This window comes from Salminus brasiliensis, chromosome 12 (genome assembly GCF_030463535.1).
Source record: "Salminus brasiliensis chromosome 12, fSalBra1.hap2, whole genome shotgun sequence".
NCBI lineage: Eukaryota > Metazoa > Chordata > Actinopteri > Characiformes > Bryconidae > Salminus > Salminus brasiliensis.
In genome coordinates this window covers 36888467-36909633 of record NC_132889.1, presented here as the reverse complement: position 1 = coordinate 36909633, position 21167 = coordinate 36888467, and the positions used below count along the sequence as shown (strand labels likewise).

Genomic DNA, 21167 nt, shown 5'->3' with positions numbered 1-21167 from the left:
TGAGTACAAATACTATTGAGTACACAATAAGTCTGAGTACAAATACAAATACTACTGAGTACATATACTATCGAGTACACAATAAGTCTGAGTACAAATACTACTGAGTACATATACTATCGAGTACACAATAGGTCTGAGTACAAATACTATTGAGTACACAATAAGTCTGAGTACAAGTACTATTGAGTACACAATAAGTCTGAGTACAAATACTATTGAGTACACAATAAGTCTGAGTATGAATACTATTGAGTACACAATAAGTCTGAGTACAAATACTTTTGAGTACATATACTATCGAGTACACAATAAGTCTAAGTACAAATACTATTGAGTACATATACTATCGAGTACACAATAAGTCTAAGTACAAATACTATTGAGTACATATACTATCGAGTACACAATAAATCTGAGTACAACTACTATTAAGTACATATACTATCGAGTACACAATAAGTCTGAGTACAAATACTATTGAGTACACAATAAGTCTGAGTACAAATACTATTGAGTACACAATAAGTCTGAGTACAAATACTTTTGAGTACATATACTATCGATTACACAATAAGTCTGAGTACAAATACTATTCAGTACACAATAAGTCTGAGTACGAATACTATTGAGTACACAATAAGTCTGAGTACAAATACTTTTGAGTACATATACTATCGAGTACACAATAAGTCTGAGTACAAATACTATTCAGTACACAATAAGTCTGAGTACAAATACTATTGAGTACACAATAAGTCTGAGTACGAATACTATTGAGTACACAATAAGTCTGAGTACAAATACTATTGGTACAGTTACATGTATTCGAGCTCATGTACTGAAACCCTGTGAATGTGGCTTATGAGTGTAGAAGTAGAAAACCGAGCTCATATAACGTCATGTTTCTGAAACCTGTACAAGTGACATTGACGTGGACATTGAGACACACACACACACACACACACACACACACACACACATCGCCACAAATGAATACAAAACCTCTCTGAGACGTTCCATTGACTGCTGTCCGGAGCTGAATCAATATCCGCAGAAAAAGCAATACACCACAGCTGAGACCCGGTGACCAGTAAGGTCACTGTCCAATCACACGCCAGACCAGCTGGGAGGAATTGCCACGGTCCAATCGCACCATCGAGACCACAATGCCAGCGAGGTCAATATCCAATCACACAACAGCAACATTTCAGCTGCTCTGTTACCATCCAATCGTACGGCATGATGGAAAACTCTGGACAGAAGCGGTGGGACCGGCCGTTAATCAATAGCAGCACACGCCGAGCGCTAACGGTAAAGTCATTAGCAAATCATATAGGAAAAATTGAACAGCTGTAATTATACGTACAGTCGAAAGGAATTGATTTCCTCAGAGGAGGAGATCAAACAGCACAGTCAGACGGTCCACACTGTAAATCCAGATGTTTCGGTTCTAAGCATTGATCTGGAACACATCGGAAATAAGCTGTTCCTCGGTTTGAGAACCATAGGCCCAATATAGCAACATATAGCAACTGGTTCTTTACCCAGAAATGTGTAGTACCTAGGACCACACACTATATGTCCAAATGTTTATGGACACCGCTCCTAGTGCAAATGCACACACACAGCTTGTGTGTGTGTACAAATTCTCTTCCCTGCAGAGAAGTACTGCCAATAGAATAGGACTTTATGTAGCAGATACCGATAACCCTACTGGCACCATGCTCCCTAATGCCTGGCGTGGGCTAGAGGGGTGTAAAGCCCCCCAGCAGCATTGAGCTGTGGAGCAGTGGAGGAACTGTGTTCTCTGGAATGATGGTGGAGAAGCTCCATCCAGTATTTTTGGGATGAGTTGGGGAGCTGGGGATGATGAGGTTGGGTGGTGATCATCACCCAACATCCTGACCTCTTAACGTAACGCTTTTGTTGCTGAATGCAATCAAATCCTCACAACAATTCTTGACCAAAATCTAGTAGAAAGTCTTCTTCCCTGAACAGTAGGGACAGATACTCCAACGAAAGCAAGATAAACTCTTGATAAATAAATGTGCAGTCGTCCCAATACTTTTGTCCAAATATCGTATTTACTTAAAGTCATCCTAAGTAAGTAAGTTAAGTAAGTTTATAATTCATCAAATTCTTCAGGGAGAACAACTGTGAGGAACCAGGACTCAAAAGAACCCCAGTAGGAGCACCAGGGAGAACCACTGAGAGGAACCAAGACTCAACAGAACCTCAGTAGGAGCACCAGGGAGAACCACTGAGAGGAACCAAGACTCAACAGAACCTCAGTAGGAGCATCAGGGAGAACCACTGAGAGGAACCAAGACTCAACAGAACCTCAGTAGTAGCACCAGGGAGAACCACTGAGAGGAACCAGGACTCAACAGAACCTCAGTAGGAGCACCAGGGAGAACCACTTAGAGGAACCAGGACTCAACAGGAGGTTCTCAATAAAAGCTTCAGGAAGAACAGCTGAGAGGAACCAGGACTCAAAAAAACCTCAGTAGGAGCACCAGGGGGAACCACTGAGAGGAACCAGGGCTCAAAAGAAGCTCAGTAGGAGCACCAGGGAGAAACACTGAGAGGAACCAGGACTCAACAGAACCTCAGTAAGAGCACCAGGGAGAACCACTGAGAGGAACCAGAACTCAACAGAACCTCAGTAGGAGCACCAGGGAGAACCACTGAGAGGAACCAAGACTCAACAGAACCTCAGTAGGAGCACCAGGGAGAACCACTGAGAGGAACCAAGACTTAACAGAACCTCAGTAGTAGCACCAGGGAGAACCACTTAGAGGAACCAGGACTCAACAGGAGGTTCTCAATAAAAGCTTCAGGAAGAACAGCTGAGAGGAACCAGGACTCAAAAAAACCTCAGTAGGAGCACCAGGGGGAACCACTGAGAGGAACCAGGGCTCAAAAGAAGCTCAGTAGGAGCACCAGGGAGAAACACTGAGAGGAACCAGGACTCAACAGAACCTCAGTAAGAGCACCAGGGAGAACCACTGAGAGGAACCAGAACTCAACAGAACCCCAGTAGGAGCACCAAGGAGAACCACTGAGAGGAACCAAGACTCAAAAGGAGGATCTTAATAAAAGCTTCAGGAAGAACAGCTGAGAGGAACCAAGACTCAAAGGAACCTCAGTAGGAGTATGAGGAACAACCACTGAAAGAACCCAAAGACCCAAAAATAGAAACTCTGTATGAGCTTCAGTAAAAAACGATGAGAGGAACCGAGACTCAACAGGGAAAACGCTCTAAGCATGGGGAAGAACCACTAAGGGGAACCAAAACACAAAAGAAGAACCTCCTTCAAAGCATAAGGAAAAGCCACGGAGAGAACCCCTCCAGACCACTTAGAGAAAGCAGGACACAAAAAGAGAACCCTTTAGAGTATGTGGAACAACCACTGACAGAACCCAAAAGAAGAAATGGAGAAACAACTTTGAGGAACCAATCATTTCCCTAAAAGTATGAGGAAAAACCACTGAAAGGAACCAAGACTCAACAGAACCTCAGTAGGAGCACAAGGGAGAACCACTGACAGGAACCAGGACTCAACAGGGGAAACGCTTTAAGCATGGGGAAGAACCACTAAGGGGAACCAAGACTTAAAGGAACCTCAGTAGGAGTATGAGGAACAACAACTGACAGAACCCAAAGACTCAAAAGAAGAAACTCTGTATGAGCTTCAAGGAGAAGAACTTCTAGGAACCAATAATTTCCCTAAAAGTATGAGGGCCAAGTGGTCCAGCAGACGAAGGCCCTGCCACTATGACCCGAAGAACGCTGGTTCGAATCCTGGGTCGTGCTGCTTTGCCATCAGCAGCCAGAGCCTGAGAGAGCACAACTGGCATTGCTCTCCTTGAGCAGTGGGTAGATGGTTCTACATCACTTCAGTGTGATGCTGCTCTGCATGGGAGTCGTCCAGCTGATGCTTTAGAGCTGGGTACTGGGGGTAGGGTACTGATGAGTGGGTTTCGGAAATACACAGCAAATGGCAAATGCTGGATGTACTGAGGTGTTTCAGTGCGGTTCTACAGGGAACCGGGTCAGCTGGGTCAGTATATTTAACAGCACTGATGGCACTAAACACACAGAACAGGACCAAACTGCAGGACATCACTCAGACACCAACACAAATGTCCATGATGACCCTGTCCAAACACACCCAAACAGAGAGGTGGGAACTGACCAACAGTCCACACACCGTCATTTGGAACTACCCGACACTGCCATGCTGTGAGGCTATTCCAGTAACAAACCCGATATTAGCAAACACAAAGGCCACTGTCCAACCAGCCCACACACACTGACACACACATCAGCACTGCTACGATAACCACAGAGAAAGCTGAGCCATGTCTAGATGGAGAATAGAAATATTGATTATAATATTAATCACCAAAGATAAACATAACTGCGCCCTGCCACAGTCGTCTACTCAGCTCAGTACAGTGCTGTCCAGATCGGTGGACGCAGCCGTGTCACGAGTTTCACTGATCATGAGGAAAAACTCACTAGGAGCAAAAGGGCTGGTCAAGGGGTGGACGAGGCAGCGAGTGAACGGTCAGTTCTTGAAGGTGATGAAGGTGTGGAAGCAGAAGAAATGGGCAAGCGTGAGAATCTGAGACACAAGAACCAGACTGTGATGTTCTAGACGAGTCAGACTGGGTCATCAGAACATCTCCAGAACATCAGGCATCAGGAAGGTCTTGTGGGGTGTTCCCGATATGCAGTGGGCAGTACCTACCAAAAGTGCTCCAAGGAAGGACAACCGGTGAACCTGTGACAGGGTATAGGGTCAAGGTTTTTTTGATGCTCTAAGCATGGAGAAGAACCACTAAGGGGAACCAAGACTCAAAAGAACCTCAGTAGGAGCACCAGGGAGTACCACTGAGAGGAGACTATACTCAAAAGAAGGATCTCAATAAAAGCTTTAGGAAAAACAGTAGAACCTATGAGAGGAACCAGGACTCAACAGAGGAAACACTCTAAAAATGAGGAAGAACCACTGAGAGGAACCAAGACTCAAAAGAAGAACCTCCTTCAAAGTATAAGGAAAAGCCACAGAGAGAACCCCTCCAGACCACTTAGAGAAAGCGGGACACAAAAAGAGAACCCCTTAGAGTATGTGGAACAACCACTGACAGAACCCAAAGACTCAAAAGAGGAAAGAGAGAGAACTGCGAGGAACCAATCATTTCTCTAAAAGCATAAGGAAAAACCACTGAAAGGAACTAAGACTCAAAAGAACCTCAGTAGGAGCACAAGGGAGAACCAATACTTAAAAGGAGGATCTCAATAAAAGCTTCAGGAAGAACAGTAGAGAAGAACCGACACTTAAAGGAACCTCAGTAGGAGTATGAGGAACAACCACCGAGAGAACCCAAAGAAACTCTGTAGGAGCTTCAGCAAGAACCAATGAGAGGAACCTGAACTCAGCAGGGGAAACGCTCTAAGCATGGGGAAGAACCACTAAGGGGAACCAAAACACAAGTGAGAGATGGTGTAAGAGTATGAGGAAGAACCACTGAGAGGAACCAAGACTCAAAAGAACCACAGTAGGAGCACCAGGGAGAACCACTGAGAGGAACCAAGACTCAAAAGGAGGATCTCAATAAAAGCTTCAGGAAGAACAGCTAAGAGGAACCAAGACTCAAAAGGAGGATCTCAATAAAAGCTTCATGAAGAACAGCTAAGGGGAACCAAGACTCAAAAGGAGGATCTCAATAAAAGCTTCATGAAGAACAGCTAAGGGGAACCAAGACTCAAAAGGAGGATCTCAATAAAAGCTTCATGAAGAACAGCTAAGGGGAACCAAGACTCAAAAGGAGGATCTCAATAAAAGCTTCAGGAAGAACAGCTAAGGGGAACCAAGACTCAAAAGGAGGATCTCATTAAAAGCTTCATGAAGAACAGCTAAGGGGAACCAAGACTCAAAATGAGGATCTCAATAAAAGCTCAATGAAGAACATCTAAGGGGAACCAAGACTCAAAAGGAGGATCTCAATAAAAGCTTCATGAAGAACATCTAAGGGGAACCAAGACTCAAAAGGAGGATCTCAATAAAAGCTTCATGAAGAACAGCTAAGAGGAACCAAGACTCAAAAGGAGGATCTCAATAAAAGCTTCATGAAGAACAGCTAAGGGGAACCAAGACTTAAAAGGAGGATCTCAATAAAAGCTTCATGAAGAACAGCTAAGAGGAACCAAGACTCAAAAGGAGGATCTCAATAAAAGCTTCAGAAAGAACAGCTAAGGGGAACCAAGACTCAAAAGGAGGATCTCAATAAAAGCTTCAGGAAGAACAGCTAAGGGGAACCAAGACTCAAAAGGAGGATCTCATTAAAAGCTTCATGAAGAACAGCTAAGGGGAACCAAGACTCAAAAGGAGGATCTCAATAAAAGCTCAATGAAGAACATCTAAGGGGAACCAAGACTCAAAAGGAGGATCTCAATAAAAGCTTCATGAAGAACATCTAAGGGGAACCAAGACTCAAAAGGAGGATCTCAATAAAAGCTTCATGAAGAACAGCTAAGAGGAACCAAGACTCAAAAGGAGGATCTCAATAAAAGCTTCATGAAGAACAGCTAAGAGGAACCAAGACTCAAAAGGAGGATCTCAATAAAAGCTTCATGAAGAACAGCTAAGGGGAACCAAGACTTAAAAGGAGGATCTCAATAAAAGCTTCAGGAAGAACAGCTAAGGGGAACCAAGACTCAAAAGGAGGATCTCAATAAAAGCTTCAGGAAGAACAGCTAAGGGGAACCAAGACAAAAAAGGAGGATCTCAATAAAAGCTTCAGGAAGAACAGTAGAGAAGAACCAAGACTTAAAGGAACCTCAGTAGGAGCCTGAGGAACAACCACCGAGAGAACCCAAAGACCCAAAAAGAGAAACTCTGTATGAGCTTCAGTAAGAACCGATGAGAGGAACATGCAGGACAAGGAGGATTAGACAGAGCCTCACCTGCATGTGCTGTTGATCAGACGAGACGTGTCTGGTGTCTGAGGTTTGCTTAATTAGCTTTGCGCTGGAGCTACGAGGCTAATGTAGTTAATTCAACAGAAAACCAAATAATTCTGGCTCGCGCCGGGGCCGCTTAGAGTCTCTCGGGCAGCCTGCGGCGTCCCCAGACTTCCGAGCCAAATTGTGTCGCTATTTGAGAGCATTTACTTGACCAATGAGAAGCATGGAGCTAACGGCATCATCAGACACTCGCTTCAGACATCCCAGAACTCTCTAAAGGCCGTGTTAATGTGGCCTCTGACAGTGCGTGAGTCACTAAGAGGGCTGATGCTAATGTTTTTAGCATTGTCGTCCATTTACGCCTAACATTACCAGTTAGTGACATTACCCTCACAGCTCATACACAGCGAAACGAGCACTGCAGACGCCACACATGCCCTGATCGATCGACTACATGTGGGGTGAGAGAGGACACGCTACTAAATTGCCTTATTTTTGCTGAACTATCACTTTAAACATGGGGGACGGAAGCCAAAAGGCCGTAATCTGGTCAATACCCGCCCGTCAGCATCGCTCACCAGCGACTAGCAGTGTTTTAGCTCACAGCCCTGCTGCATGGCAGGTCTGAGGCCTGGACCCGGTCCTCGAGGTGGACGTGTTTGAGCCGGTGATGAATGGGGCGATTAGTAAACTCCCCTGAAGCCGCTGTCCACTGCACTGAGTAACTTCTCCACTTTGGAGGAGACAAAAGACACGGCCCTACCGAATAAAACAGAGATAAGGAGGTCCTAAAGTACCGCGCAGAAACGGCCGCGAGGATCTCACACAGTCCAGTCTTACACAGGTTTGGATCATTATACATACGCTAAATAGACAAAAGTATTTGGACACCAGCTCATTTATTGATTCTTGGACCTATCCTGCTTTTGTTGGAGTAACTGTCTCTATTGTCCAGGGAAGAAGAAGGCTTTCTACTAGATTTTGGAGTAGAACATTGCTGTGAGGATTTGATTTGCATGCGTTAGTGAGGTCAGGATGTTGGTTGATGGTCATCACCCCACCTCATCCCTGAGCTCTTAGTATTGGATGGAGCACCATCCATCATTTCAGAGAACACAGTAATAACAATGCTTCTGCAGACACTAGACAAGGTGTGTGTGTGTGTGTGTGTGCATTTGCACATCTGTGTCAGCTATTTGAGTTCCATTGGCTCCTGTCTAGGGGTGGGATATGTAGTCGGCAACAAGTGAGGCACTTTGACGGAACCCAAACTGTGATGTTCTAGACGACTGATATCTTCAGGCAGATCTTGTGGAGTGGCCCTGGTATGCGGTGGTCAGCATCTACCAAAAGTGCTCCAAGGAAGGTGGAGGAACTGGTGGACCATTGACAGGGTCATGGGTGCCCAAGGCTTACTGATGCTCATGGAGGCCCCACCTCACAACTTACAAGACTTGAAGGATCTAAGTCCTGGGACCAGATCCCTACACAATATTAGGCAGGTGGTTTTAATGTTATGGCTGATCGTGACACACTGGCAGGACACATGCTGAAAGCGAGTGCTGAAGTGGCCTAATTCTGCTGGTGATGCTTGGCTTGGACAGTTGGAGCTAATGTTTAGTGGTTATTATTTATTGTTCTCTTGCAGAGCAGCTTTACTCTTCACTCTCCAGCTATAAAGAACCTCGTTGTTCAGCAGAGCCTCTCTCTGCTGCTCATTTCATTTGGATTAAAAATGAGAGCTAGTGTTAAATGTCCTGAAAAGCAACCGTGAGTTCTCAGAATACAGCAGAATGAATTACCGTACAGTACCATTCACTACACTCACTCCACCTCCATATTAATCACGTTAGTGGTTCCATTTGTTTTGTCATAATGATCATAACAATGTGAGTTTAGATTTGCTATCATTAAAAAAACACCACAGCAGTATAGACACTATGACATACAAATGATTTATAATTAATAACTATATTAACGCTCAAGTCTTAATACGACAATAATAATAACAATACATCATATCTATTAATGATATTAGAGCTTCATACTGGATATTAATGTTATTAGAACTTCATACTGGATATAAATGGTATTAGAGCTTCATACTGGATATTAATGTTATTAGAGATTCATACTGGATATAAATGGTATTAGAGCTTCATACTGGATATTAATGTTATTAGAACTTCATACCAGATATTAATGTTATTAGAGCTTCATACTGGATATTAATGTTATTAGAGCTTCATACCGGATATTAATGTTATTAGAACTTTATACTGGATATTAATGTTATTAGAGCTTCATACCGGATATTAATGTTATTAGAACTTCATACCGGATATTAATGTTATTAGAGCTTCATACCGGATATTAATGTTATTAGAGCTTCATACTGGATATTAATGTTATTAGAACTTCATACCAGATATTAATGTTATTAGAGCTTCATGCTGGATATTAATGTTATTAGGGCTTCATACCGGATATTAATGTTATTAGAGCTGCATGCTGGATATTAATGTTATTAGAGTTTCATTCTGGATATTAATGTTATTAGAACTTCATACTGGATATTAATGTTATTAGAACTTCATACCGAATATTAATGTTATTAGAGCTTCATACTGGATATTAATGTTATTAGAGCTTCATACTGGATATTAATGTTATTAGAACTTCATACCGAATATTAATGTTATTAGAGCTGCATGCTGGATATTAATGCTATTAGAGCTTCATACCAGATATTAATGTTATTAGAGTTTCATTCTGGATATTAATGTTATTAGAACTTCATACTGGATATTAATGTTATTAGAACTTCATACTGGATATTAATGTTATTAGAGCTTCATACTGGATATTAATGTTATTAGAATATCATACTGAATATTAATGTTATTAGAGCTTCATACTGGATATTAATGTTATTAGAGCTTCATACTGGATATTAATGTTATTAGAATATCATACTGAATATTAATGTTATTAGAGCTTCATACTGGATATTAATGCTATTAGAGCTTCACACTGGATATTAATGTTATTAGAACTTCATACTGGATATTAATGTTATTAGAGCTGGAACTGGATATTAATAATATTTTAAAATCATACTAGCATAATAGCATTATTTTATGCACCTGCAAACACATTTTGTTTAGTAAAAATAGTGATGGCAGATGTTTTGAATGGTAGCTGTCACTTACTGAGCACTTTATTAGGAACACTGGGTTATTCTAACACTGGGTCAGTGTATTTTTTCAGTATTTTGCTGTTCTTGCATGACTGACAGCATCCGGTGGCCTAACGCAGCACAGTAGTAGGCTGTGTTTGCCTTGCCCAGCCATGTTTCTATAAAGGCCGTAATGGCGAGGGCTGTAATAGCGAGTGTCAGTGTGTTTTTGTAGCTAAATGCTATTCTCCGCACCGTATCGGCTTAGGGAGCTTTTAGCAGCTGGGGGAGCCATTAGGATATTTTGAGGACGCTTCACTGACACATTTTCGGCCACGCTTGGCTGCTTTTCACAAAATATGAATCAATCATCCCTACTGTGCACACACAGGCCATTACCAGATTTCACGTATACTGTATGTCCAAATGTTTGTGGACACCCTTTGCAACAAATGCATTATTCAGCTTCTTTAAGTTGCACCCATTGCTGACCCAAATGTGCAAATGCACACACACACACACACACACACACACACACATACAGCTTGTCTAGTCCCTGTAGAGAAGTACTGCCAATAGAATAGGACTCTCTGGAGCAGATAAACATCAACCTACTGGCACCATGCTGCCTAATAATGCCAGGCCTGAGCTAGTAGAGGGGTATAAAGCCCCCTCTGGAATGATGCTGCTTTTGAGGTGGTGATCATCCAGCATCCTGACCTCACTAACTAATCTAGTAGAAGGCCTTCTTCTTCTTCCCCAGACAGTAGAGACAGTTACTCCAACAAAAGCAGGATCATTTCACAAGATTTCAGAAGAAGCAATGAATAAACAGATGTCCCAATACTTTTGTCACATGGATGTGGTTTCTTTGTTTGTCTGTTCTGGCAGAAACAAAGTCTTGTATTATGAGTTACTTATTGTAGAAAACAAAAGAAGGATAAAGCAGATGTCCCAAAACTTTTGTCAGTCTAATGTATACCGACTTTCCTCGCCTGTGTTGACATTTCCGAGGCTTTCTGATTCTGGTTCCCGAGGAAAAGACCTGCCTCAACTTCCCTCGTTGTTCTGGGGGGAAAAAAACGTTGGATGTGGATGAGACTAATTGCAAATTAGCAACGAGGACTAATCCCTTTCTTCTCCAGCGAGGTTATGAATTTGAACACTCGTATTGACAAAAGACGGTAATCCATTAAGTATATCTAATGGGATATTCCTGCAATATCTTAATGCAGCCGTTGTGCTCTTCCCGCTCTCTTTTCTCTCTCTCTCTCTCTCGCGCACTCTCTCTTTTCTCTCTTTGCCATCTTATCTGCAGTGTCATCACGGCTCTAATCTGTTTCCTCCTGTGCCGGGTTGTTTTCTTACGTTTGTTTTTGCCTCTTTCTTGTTTCTGTGTTGTTGTTTTTTTTGTCCCCGACCCGTCTGAGGATTACCTTACCCTCCCCCTTCCCCCTCCCCCTTCCCCCGCCCCCGCCCCTCTTCTCAGCTCCAATCGTGACATCTTATCGTGAGGCTCGTCTCAGACAGGCTCACCGAAATAAACGATGACATTTCTCCATGCTGCTTTTGCAGAACAGGCTGGCGTGAGGCCTGCTGCAAGCTGTGTGATAACAGCCGCCTTTCTACGTTTACAGCACGCCACGCTGGATCACACCAAGCCAATAAACCCGCCCTGCCATCGCTCACGTCCACGGGCGGCCCGTGCGGTGCGGCAGAGATCCCCCGACCATCAGCCTCCGGGCCTGTCCTTCAGGGCCTCTGAGCCACGCCAGAACCATCAATAACACTGCATGTCCAAAAGTGTGTGGACACCCCTACTTTAAACGCAACAATTGCTGACACAGATGTGCAAATGCACACACACACACACAGACACAGCTTGTCTAGTTCCTGTAGAGAAGCACTGCCAATAGAATAGGACTCTCAGGAGTCTATTGACACTATGCCACCTAATGCCAGGTGTTGGGCTAGTAGAGGGGTATAATAAAGCCCCCCAGCAGCATTGAGCTGTGGAGCAGTGGAGGAACTGTTTTCTATGGAATGATGGAGGGTGGAGCTCCATCCGATACTTGTTGGGAAGTCGGGGATGAGGAGGTAGGGTGGTGATCCAGCATCCAACATTCTGACCTCATTAACTCTAAGCTCTTATCGCTGAATGCAATCAAATCCTCACAGCAATGTTCCTTCAAAATCTAGTAGAAAGCCTGGGCTTCTTCCCTGGACAGTAGAGACAGTTACTCCAACAACAGCAGGATTAACTCTTCTTAATCCCCTTGATTTCAGAAGACCAGAGAGCGAGCAGGTGTCCCAATACTTTTGTCATGTGGATGTGGTTTCTTTGTTTGTCTATTCTGGCAGAAAAAAGTCTATTATTACGAGTTACTTATCATATAAATTCATTATTTATGCACTTTATTCCGTCGACATTAGCATTTTATTCGATTTAGCTTCTTAATTATTGTTTTATTGTGTTGACATTAATATTCATGAAGCATAAATGAAGTATTCATTCCTTTTCAATCTTGCATACAAAATAATATAACCAGAATGAGCCTCATAAACAAACACACACACACACACACACACACACTACCAGAGAATGGTGCACCACCCAAATGATATCATGGTCAGTGGTGGTGATGGAGATGCAGATGATGGAGGTACAGTTTACAGAATACAGAGGAGCTAGGTGCTAGGTGTTTCTGATAAACTGGCCAATGAGTGTGAGTACTGAGTAACGTGGTGTTATTTCGCAAACCCATGCTCTATGGTAATGGTGATCTCAGCTCTGATTGGCTACTCTAGTCCAGGCAGAAACACTCCTTATAACGTCAGTGGGAGTGGGCGGGGCTAAGCTGATGCAGGCTGAATTGGTTGGGATATGTAAATGAATTCAAGCCAAACGAGCCATTTTTGCAGCTTTGATGAGCTTCGACTGGCAGCAAACTTTAATAAACTGCATCAAACGTTTCTGTTTTGGTCGATTAAATAATGTTTTCCTAATATGATTTATCTTCAGCAAGAAAATATTAGATTAGTATTTGTTGTTATTATTGTATAAATTCATTATTTCTGTACTACATTATCATTTCATTCAATTTAGCACCTTAATTATTGTGTTATTGTGTTTACATTAATATTCATGAAGAATAAATGAAGTATTCAATACACAGAATAATATAACGTTAAAAATACTGATATGCGTAATCCTTGAACATGAACGTCCTTCGGTGTGAACAGTGGTTGGTGTAGCGTAGTGGCTGTGGTACACCCCTGTGGTATGTTGGGGTTAAATCTCCTAAATTAAGACTAAAATTAAAATTAAGATTTTATCTTGTATGACTTGATGCCATATTTAGCATATTTTCATAATTCAGTTTAGTTATTATTATTATTTATATTTATTTATTTATTTATTTATTTATTATTCCTGTTTTGCTTGCTATTATTATTATTATTATTATTATTATTATTATCGACCTAATGAGGACAGGTTCCGCTTAATTAGCTTAATAAAATTAAGATTTTATCTTTATTTTTTTTTTATTTTTTAATAAATTTATTTATTTATTTTTCCTGTTTTGCTTGTTATTATTATTATTATTATTATTATTATTATCGACCTAAAGAGGATGGGTTCTGCTTAATAAAATTAAGATTTGATCTTGTATGGCTTGATGCCACATTTACCATATTTTCATAATTCAGTTTAGTTTTATTATTGTTTTTATTCCTGTTTTGCTTGTTATTATTATTATTATTGATGTTTTTTTTTATTATTAATATCCAGAGTGTCAACTTGAAGAGTTCCCCTTTTGAGTCTTGGTTCCTCTTGACCCGAGGGAGTTTTGCCTCGCCACTGTTGCCACAAGCTAGCTGGCAAAGTCTTTTAACCCCTTGTGCTCTGACTTTTACAGCACTCTAAGGATTAGTAATCAATAACAGCATGCAGAGCAGAGAAAACTGGCTGAGATGTTGGCTGAGATCAGAGGATCTGAGACATTTGAGGGGTTAAATACAATCAGTCTCAGATCTTCTCTGAAGGCCTAAAAGGCCCAGAGGGTTCTCCGCTGGTGAAGCATGTAGGTTTAAGATGTTTTCGGTAATAGTATCAGGATGTTCCTGGACCCGTTGAGAGGATACAAGACAAGACGTCCTTTAAACCATCTGCGGTACCAGCTGTACAACTTCTGAAGCTATTTTGAGCTAATCCGACACCCTGAAGACGTCAGCTGAGACTGGCGGACGTGAATGCAACAACCTATAGTAGTACAAACAAAAAACCCAGGGAGCATAAGGAGGAGGGCGAAGGGCCTTGCTCAGGGGCCCAACAGTGGCAGCTTGCCGAGCCTGGGTATCGAACCCACAACCCTGTCATCAACAGCCCGGAGCTCAAAACAACCATGATGTGCACATGTCCTCCAGACTCCATCACTGCTCCCTCTCCTTGTTGTGTGTTCTTGCATTACACTCCTTCCTCTGAGCGCATGCACAGAGACAGCGAGGCTTAGACGAAGCGTCCGTGACTCAGAAAAGCCGTCACCTCCTGCTTGGTGACCCTCGCTGCTCATGCCTTTTCATCACACCCCACTCGAGTAGGCTGTGGCCACAGGGCGCCGGGTGCAGGGCTGACGCCACATGTTTGCTTTGTGGAAAGCCGGCGACTCTCAGATCATTTGTCTCCTTAAATAAAGGTGATGCACGAATGAATGAGCTCTGCCCGCTGCCTCTGCAGCCGCGCTCTACACTAAAACTCCAGCTGCACCTTGTCCTCCTGCAGCTAAAACGCCCCAGACTCAGGCCTGGCTGCCCTCGACTCTGTTAACCAAAAGTCTGCTGCCTCGGGTCTATGGCTCAATTAACCAAATCTCTACTGCCTCTAAACTCTACTGCCTCAGGTCTACAGCTCTGTTACCTGAAACACAACTGCTGTAAACTTAACTGTACTTGGGTCTATGGCAGTCACCAAAACCTCTATTGCCTCTAAACTCTACTGCCTCAGGTCTGCAGCTCTGTTACCTGAAACACAACTGCTGTAAACTTAACTGTACTTGGGTCTATGGCAGTCACCAAAACCTCTATTGCCTCTAAACTCTACTGCCTCAGGTCTGCAGCTCTGTTAACCGAAACTCTACTGGTGTAAATACTATTGCCTCAGGTCTACAGCTCTGTTACCTGAAACACAACTGCCCTAAACCTAACTGTACTCGGGTCTATGGCAGTCACCAAAACCTCTATTACCTCTATACTCTACTGCCTCAGGTCTACAGCTCTTTTACATAAAAGACAACTTCCCCAAATTGAACTGTATTTGGTTCTATGGCTGTCACCAAAACATTTTACTGCCTCAAAACTCTGTCTATAGCACTTTTACCAAAAGACAATTTCCCTAAACTTTACTTTACTTTTGCCTCAGGTCTATAGCTCTATTAACCAAAATGCTGCTGCCTCTAAACCCTACTGCCTCAGGTCTAAGGCTCTACTGCTGAGACCTGTAATGTCTCTAAACTCTACTGCTCTAGGCCTACAATTCTGTTCTGTTCTACTTCGAACTGCCCTGCCTCAGGTCTATGGTTCTGTTACTCAAAATAAACGTTTACTTAGCTCTACTCCCCCAAATTCTTCCTTCCTTAGTTCTGCTGCCTCCAAACTTCCAGCTCTCCTGACTGAAATTCTATCTATCCCAACCGTCTCTACCCTTTCTCAGCGCTACTGTCCGAATCAGCCCTGCCTTCTCCACCTACCACCACAAATTCCACCTTCTAAAGCTGTATTGTCCAAACTAGACCTACTACTGCCCCAAACCTACTGCTCCATTTCTACTGTCCCAACCAACTATACCTTTCCCAGGTCTACTGCCTCAAATTCTACCTTCTCCAGCTCTACTGCCTCAAATTCTACCTTCCCCAGCTCTACTGCCTTTGTATATGTTCTTCAACTCTACTGTTCCAATTCTGACGTTTCCCAGCTCTACCTCACCACACTAAACTTTACCTTTCCTACTTCTACTGCCTCTAATTTTACCTTCTCAAGCTCTACTGTCCCAAATTTCTTCTTGTCTGGCTCTACTGTTTCAACCACCCCCCCAGCTCTACTGCCTGAGATTCTACCTTCTTAATCTCTATGTCCCAACTAAACTTTCCCTTTCCCTGTCCCAGATCTACTGCCTCTAAACTACACCACAATCCACCTTCTCCATCTTTACTATCCCAACCATCTCTACATTTTCCAGCTCTACTGGCCCAAATTCTACCATCCAAATCTCCACTGTCCCAACCATACTAGTTCTACAGCTCTGTTACCCAAAACTCTACTGCCCTAAATTCTACTGCCTCAGGTTTCTGGCTCTACCACTCAGATTCCTACTGTACTAAACTCTATTTGCCCACCTCTATGGCTCTGTTACCCAAACTTGTACTGCCCCAATCTCTACTGCCTTAGGTTTCTGGCTCTACTATTTAGTTTCCTACTATCTTAAACTCTACTTGCCCACTTCTACGGCTCTGTTACCCAAACCTGTACTGCCCCAGACTCTACTGCCTCAGGTTTACAGCTCTCAGATTCCAGAGGAAGTGTTAAGGTTGGAATTGATCGATTGTCTAATTAGGTTCAGCTGCTTCCGATCATATTCCGCTCTGAAGACTGTCAGCAGAAAGTCAGAAAGACTCATACGACCACCTGTGCACTTTTTCATCTGACTTTCTCAGACTGAAAACAGATGGTAAAGAGAACAGGGGATCACTTAGTGAGCAGCATCCCCACCGTCCCTCAAGAAAGGAGGGCTGACTCCACAGCAGTGTCTTCATACATCCACTATCTGAAACTCTACTGCTCCAGGTCCACAGTTCTACTAGCCAAGCCTTACTGACTCAGGTCTACGGCTCCATTACTTGAAACTCTACTGCCGTAAACTCTACTGCCTCTAAATTCTATTGTCCCAGGTCTATGCCTCTGCTACTCAAAACTGTACTGGCCTCACTTTTACTGGCCTAGGTGTACAGCTCTGTAACTCAAAACTCTACTGCATCATGTCTACTCCTTGATTACCCAAACTTCTACTGCCCCAGGTCTAAGGCTCTATTTCCCAATACTGACCTGACTCTACTTTTCCAGCTCTATTGCCCCAACCCAACCCTACCTACTCCAGCTCTACTGCCCCAAAGTCTATTTTCCCCAGCTCTACTGCCCCATCCAGACTATACCTTCCCTACCGCTATTGTCCCAAACTTACCGTCTCCAGCACTACTGCCCCTACCCAACCCTTCCTTCTCCAGCTCTACTGCCCCAACCCAACTCTACTTTCTCCAGCTCTACTGCCCCAACCCAACTCTACTTTCTCCAGCTCTACTGCCCCAACCCAACTCTACTTTCTCCAGATCTACTGCCCCAACCCAACTCTACTTTCTCCAGCTCTACTGCCCCAACCCAACTGTACCTTCTCCAGCTTCACTGCCCCAGATTCCACCTTCCTCAGTTCTACTGCCTTTACCCAACTCTACCTTCTCCAGCTTTACTGCTCCAAATTCCACCTTCCTCAGCTCTACTGCTCCGACCCAACTCTACCTTCTCCAGCTCCACTGCCCCTACCCAACTCTACCTTCTCCAGCTTTACTGCTCCAAATTCCACCTTCCTCAGCTCTACTGCCCTGACCCAACTCTACCTTCTCCAGCTCCACTACCCCAACCCAACTCTACCTTCCTCAGCTCTACTGCCTTTACCCAACTCTACCTTCTCCAGCTCCACTGCCCCAACCCAACTCTACCTTCCTCAGCTCTACTGCCTTTACCCAACTCTACCTTCTCCAGCTCCACTGCCCCAACCCAACTCTACCTTCCTCAGCTCTACTGCCTTTACCCAACTCTACCTTCTACAGCTCCACTCCCCCAACCCAACTCTACCTACTCCAGCTTTACTGCCCCAACCCAACTCTACCTTCTCCAGCTCTACTGCCCCGACCCAACTCTACCTGCTCCAGCTCTACTCTCCCAACCCAACTCTACCTTCTACAGCTTTACTGCCCCAACCCAAATCTACCTTCTTCAGCTCAACTGCCCCAACCCAACTTTACCTTCTTCAGCTCAACTGCCCCAAGTTCTTCCTTCCCTAATCTTACTGCCTCCAAACTTCCAGCTCTCCTGACTGAAATTCTACCCATCCCAACCATCTCTACCCTTTCTCATCCCTACCTTCTCCAGCTCTACCACCACAAATTCTACCTTCCTCAGCTCTACTGCCCCAAATTTTACCTTCCCCAGTTCTACTGCCCCAACCCAACTCTACCTTCCCCAGCTCTATTGCCTCAACCAACCTATACGTTCTCCAGCTCTACAGTTCTGACCAAATCAAACCTTCCCCACAATTGGGGTCTACAATGCCGACCTACTTCTACTGCCAGAAATTTTACCTTCGCAATTTCTACTGTCCCAACAAAACGTCACCTTCCCCACCTCTATTGCCCCAAGTTCTATCTTCCCCACCTCTGCTGCCTCCAAAGTTACAGCACTACCTATCCCAACCATCCCTACCTTTCCCAGCTCTACTGGCCCAAATTATGTCTTGTCCAAATCTACTGTCCCAAATTCTACATTCTCTAGTTCTCCTGCCCCCACTCTACTACACACATCTATCTCCACTGCCTCCAAAATCTACTGCCTCTACACACCACAGACACTCTCTGAAATGTATAGTGGGCCGTGGACACTCACTGCACACCCCATTGCTCAAAGGCTTCCGCTGCTGCAAGAGACACTCTCGCGCTCTTTCTTTCCTCTTTTCCTCTCTTTTTCTTGTTCTACCAGTCTCCCCCAGCCTCTCTCTCTCTCTCTCTCTCTCTCTCACTCTCTTCCTCTCTTGCCTCTCCCTTACTCCAGCCCTCTATCTAAATTATCCATAACATCACACAGGAAACACAGCCAGAGAGAGAGAGAGAGCGAGAGAGGGGGAGGGAGGGAGGGAGGAACGAGAGAGCGAGAAGAGGAGAGAAAGATAGAGTGAATAGAGAGAGGCTGTCTGGGTTGTGGGTGCTGCTGTGAGGCAGCCCGTGGATTCAGCTCCTCCACACACACACACATACACCCACAGGGATCCAGTGAAACGGGGGGTGCTCTGCTCAGCAACGTCACACCACCAGCACCGTCACGTCGAGAGGGAATTAGCTGCTCCTCACTCACCCCTCACCGACACACACACACACACACACACACACTCACAAATACACACACACACACACACACACACACATTTTGCACGGCTGTCTACGAACGATGAAGCAAATCCCCACAAATGACATGCATTTACATTGGCAGAATTGTGCTGCTGATAGCAGCCCGCGCAGGGACGCCTCTGAAGGGGAAAGGAGGGCGAGAGAGGGGTGGGGTATGAGGATGCACCGTCGAGGAGTTGGGACAGGTTCTTCCGTACGTTTTTCCAGGCGTTTCAGGGCTTTCATCTCGGAATACGAGGCCCTGGAGTTGCACCTATACAGCCCAACACACTGACAATAGGCCAACAGCACAAGCAGTGGAGCGACGGTCCTCCTTACACACAGGAGGCGTATCATTCTATACATTGTTGCATGAGCCAAATGCACACACACACACACATATATATATAGACATATGCACACACAGATACACACTCACACACACACCATGCATTCCTGCAAAAAGCGAAGTCACGATTCTGACTGCTTCATAATTCAGAACAGGAATCACACGCATGCACACACACACCAGCAGTATTTAGGCCACTCACATCCCATACACTCCATACAGCAGGGCTGTACACGACGACACAGGACAGACGGACACACACACACACACACACATCCTTAAGGGGACACACACACACACACAATGATCGACCAATGCAATTCTAGCCAAACCCACTTATGTCTCTGAGCGTATCCCTTTCCTTCCCCCGAGCCCGAAGCAAAACCCTGCATACTGTACCTGGGATGGAGGGATGCTACAGGATGTGAGAGGGAGAAAAGGGATGGAGGTTGGCTCTCTCTCTCTCTCTCCCCCTCTCTCGCGCTCTGCTCCCCTCTGTTTCTCCTCTCTCTGTTTTCCCCTGCCTTCACAGCCTCGTTTTTTTCCCTCCTCTCTCTCTCTTGCTCTCTCTCTCTCTCTCACACACACTCACTCACTCCCCTCCCTCCCTCCTCTCGCGCTCTCTCTCTCCCTCCTCTCCCTCGCTCTCTCACTGCCTTGTGTGCTGAATACTAAACGAGCCCGGCCGTCCAGCACTAAACACACACTGATGGTCTACAGAAGCACATCGGAGAGGAAACTGGGGGGAGGGGCATGTGGGTCGAAAGGGGAGGGGCAAGGATGGGAGTGGGAGGGGCAGGCAGAGAGTGGGACAGGCAAAGAGATGGAGGGGGGCAAAAAAGAAGGCATGAGGCAAACCGAGAAAAGGAGGGGCAAGTAGATAGAGAGGTAGTGGAGGAGGTGTAGATCTGGGGGGAGGGGGAGGGGTTAGTAGTAAGGGGAGGAGCAAGATGAGGAGGTGTGTGCAAAATAAAAAAGCCACTAGAGAAGGGGAGGGGCAAATAAAAAAAAAGTGCAACAAAGAATTAGAGGAGCAAACTGAGAGAGGGTGGAGTCAAATGAGGGGCGGGTGGAGGAGTGGGTGGGGCAACTAGATTAAGAGGGGAAGAGGCAACTAGACAGGTGAAGGGCAAGAAAGTGAGCAGGGGGCTACGTGGAGAAGGGGAGGGGAGAAAAGGAGAGGCGAGTAAGTAGAGAAGAGGAGGGGTACATTTGGGGCGGGGCAAAAGGAAGGAGGTGAAGGGAGGGAGGGGCAAATACAGATGGAGTGGCTAAAAGTAAAGGGGGAAGGGGTCAGTAGAGAGTGGGGGCAAGTAAATAAGGGAGAGAGGGGCAAGTAAGTAGAGAGTGGGAGGGATAAAGGAGGAGTGGGTGGAGCAAATAGAGAGTGAGAGAGGCAGCAAGACAGGTAAGGGCAAGTATGTAGAGAGAGTGAGGGGTAAGTAGAAAGAAGGA

General features: G+C 44.6%; 1 protein-coding gene across 1 annotated transcript in view; it reads right to left on the bottom strand.

The window, feature by feature from the left end:
• The window catches only part of syt3 (synaptotagmin III), a 76465-nt gene extending 56185 nt beyond the window's left edge, over positions 1-20280 (bottom strand). Inside the window, exon 1 of the mRNA XM_072693588.1 lies at positions 20112-20280. The gene's annotated coding sequence lies outside the window, so the exon portion shown is untranslated. The remainder of the gene's footprint in view (positions 1-20111) is intronic.
• Between the last annotated feature and the right edge of the window lie 887 nt (positions 20281-21167).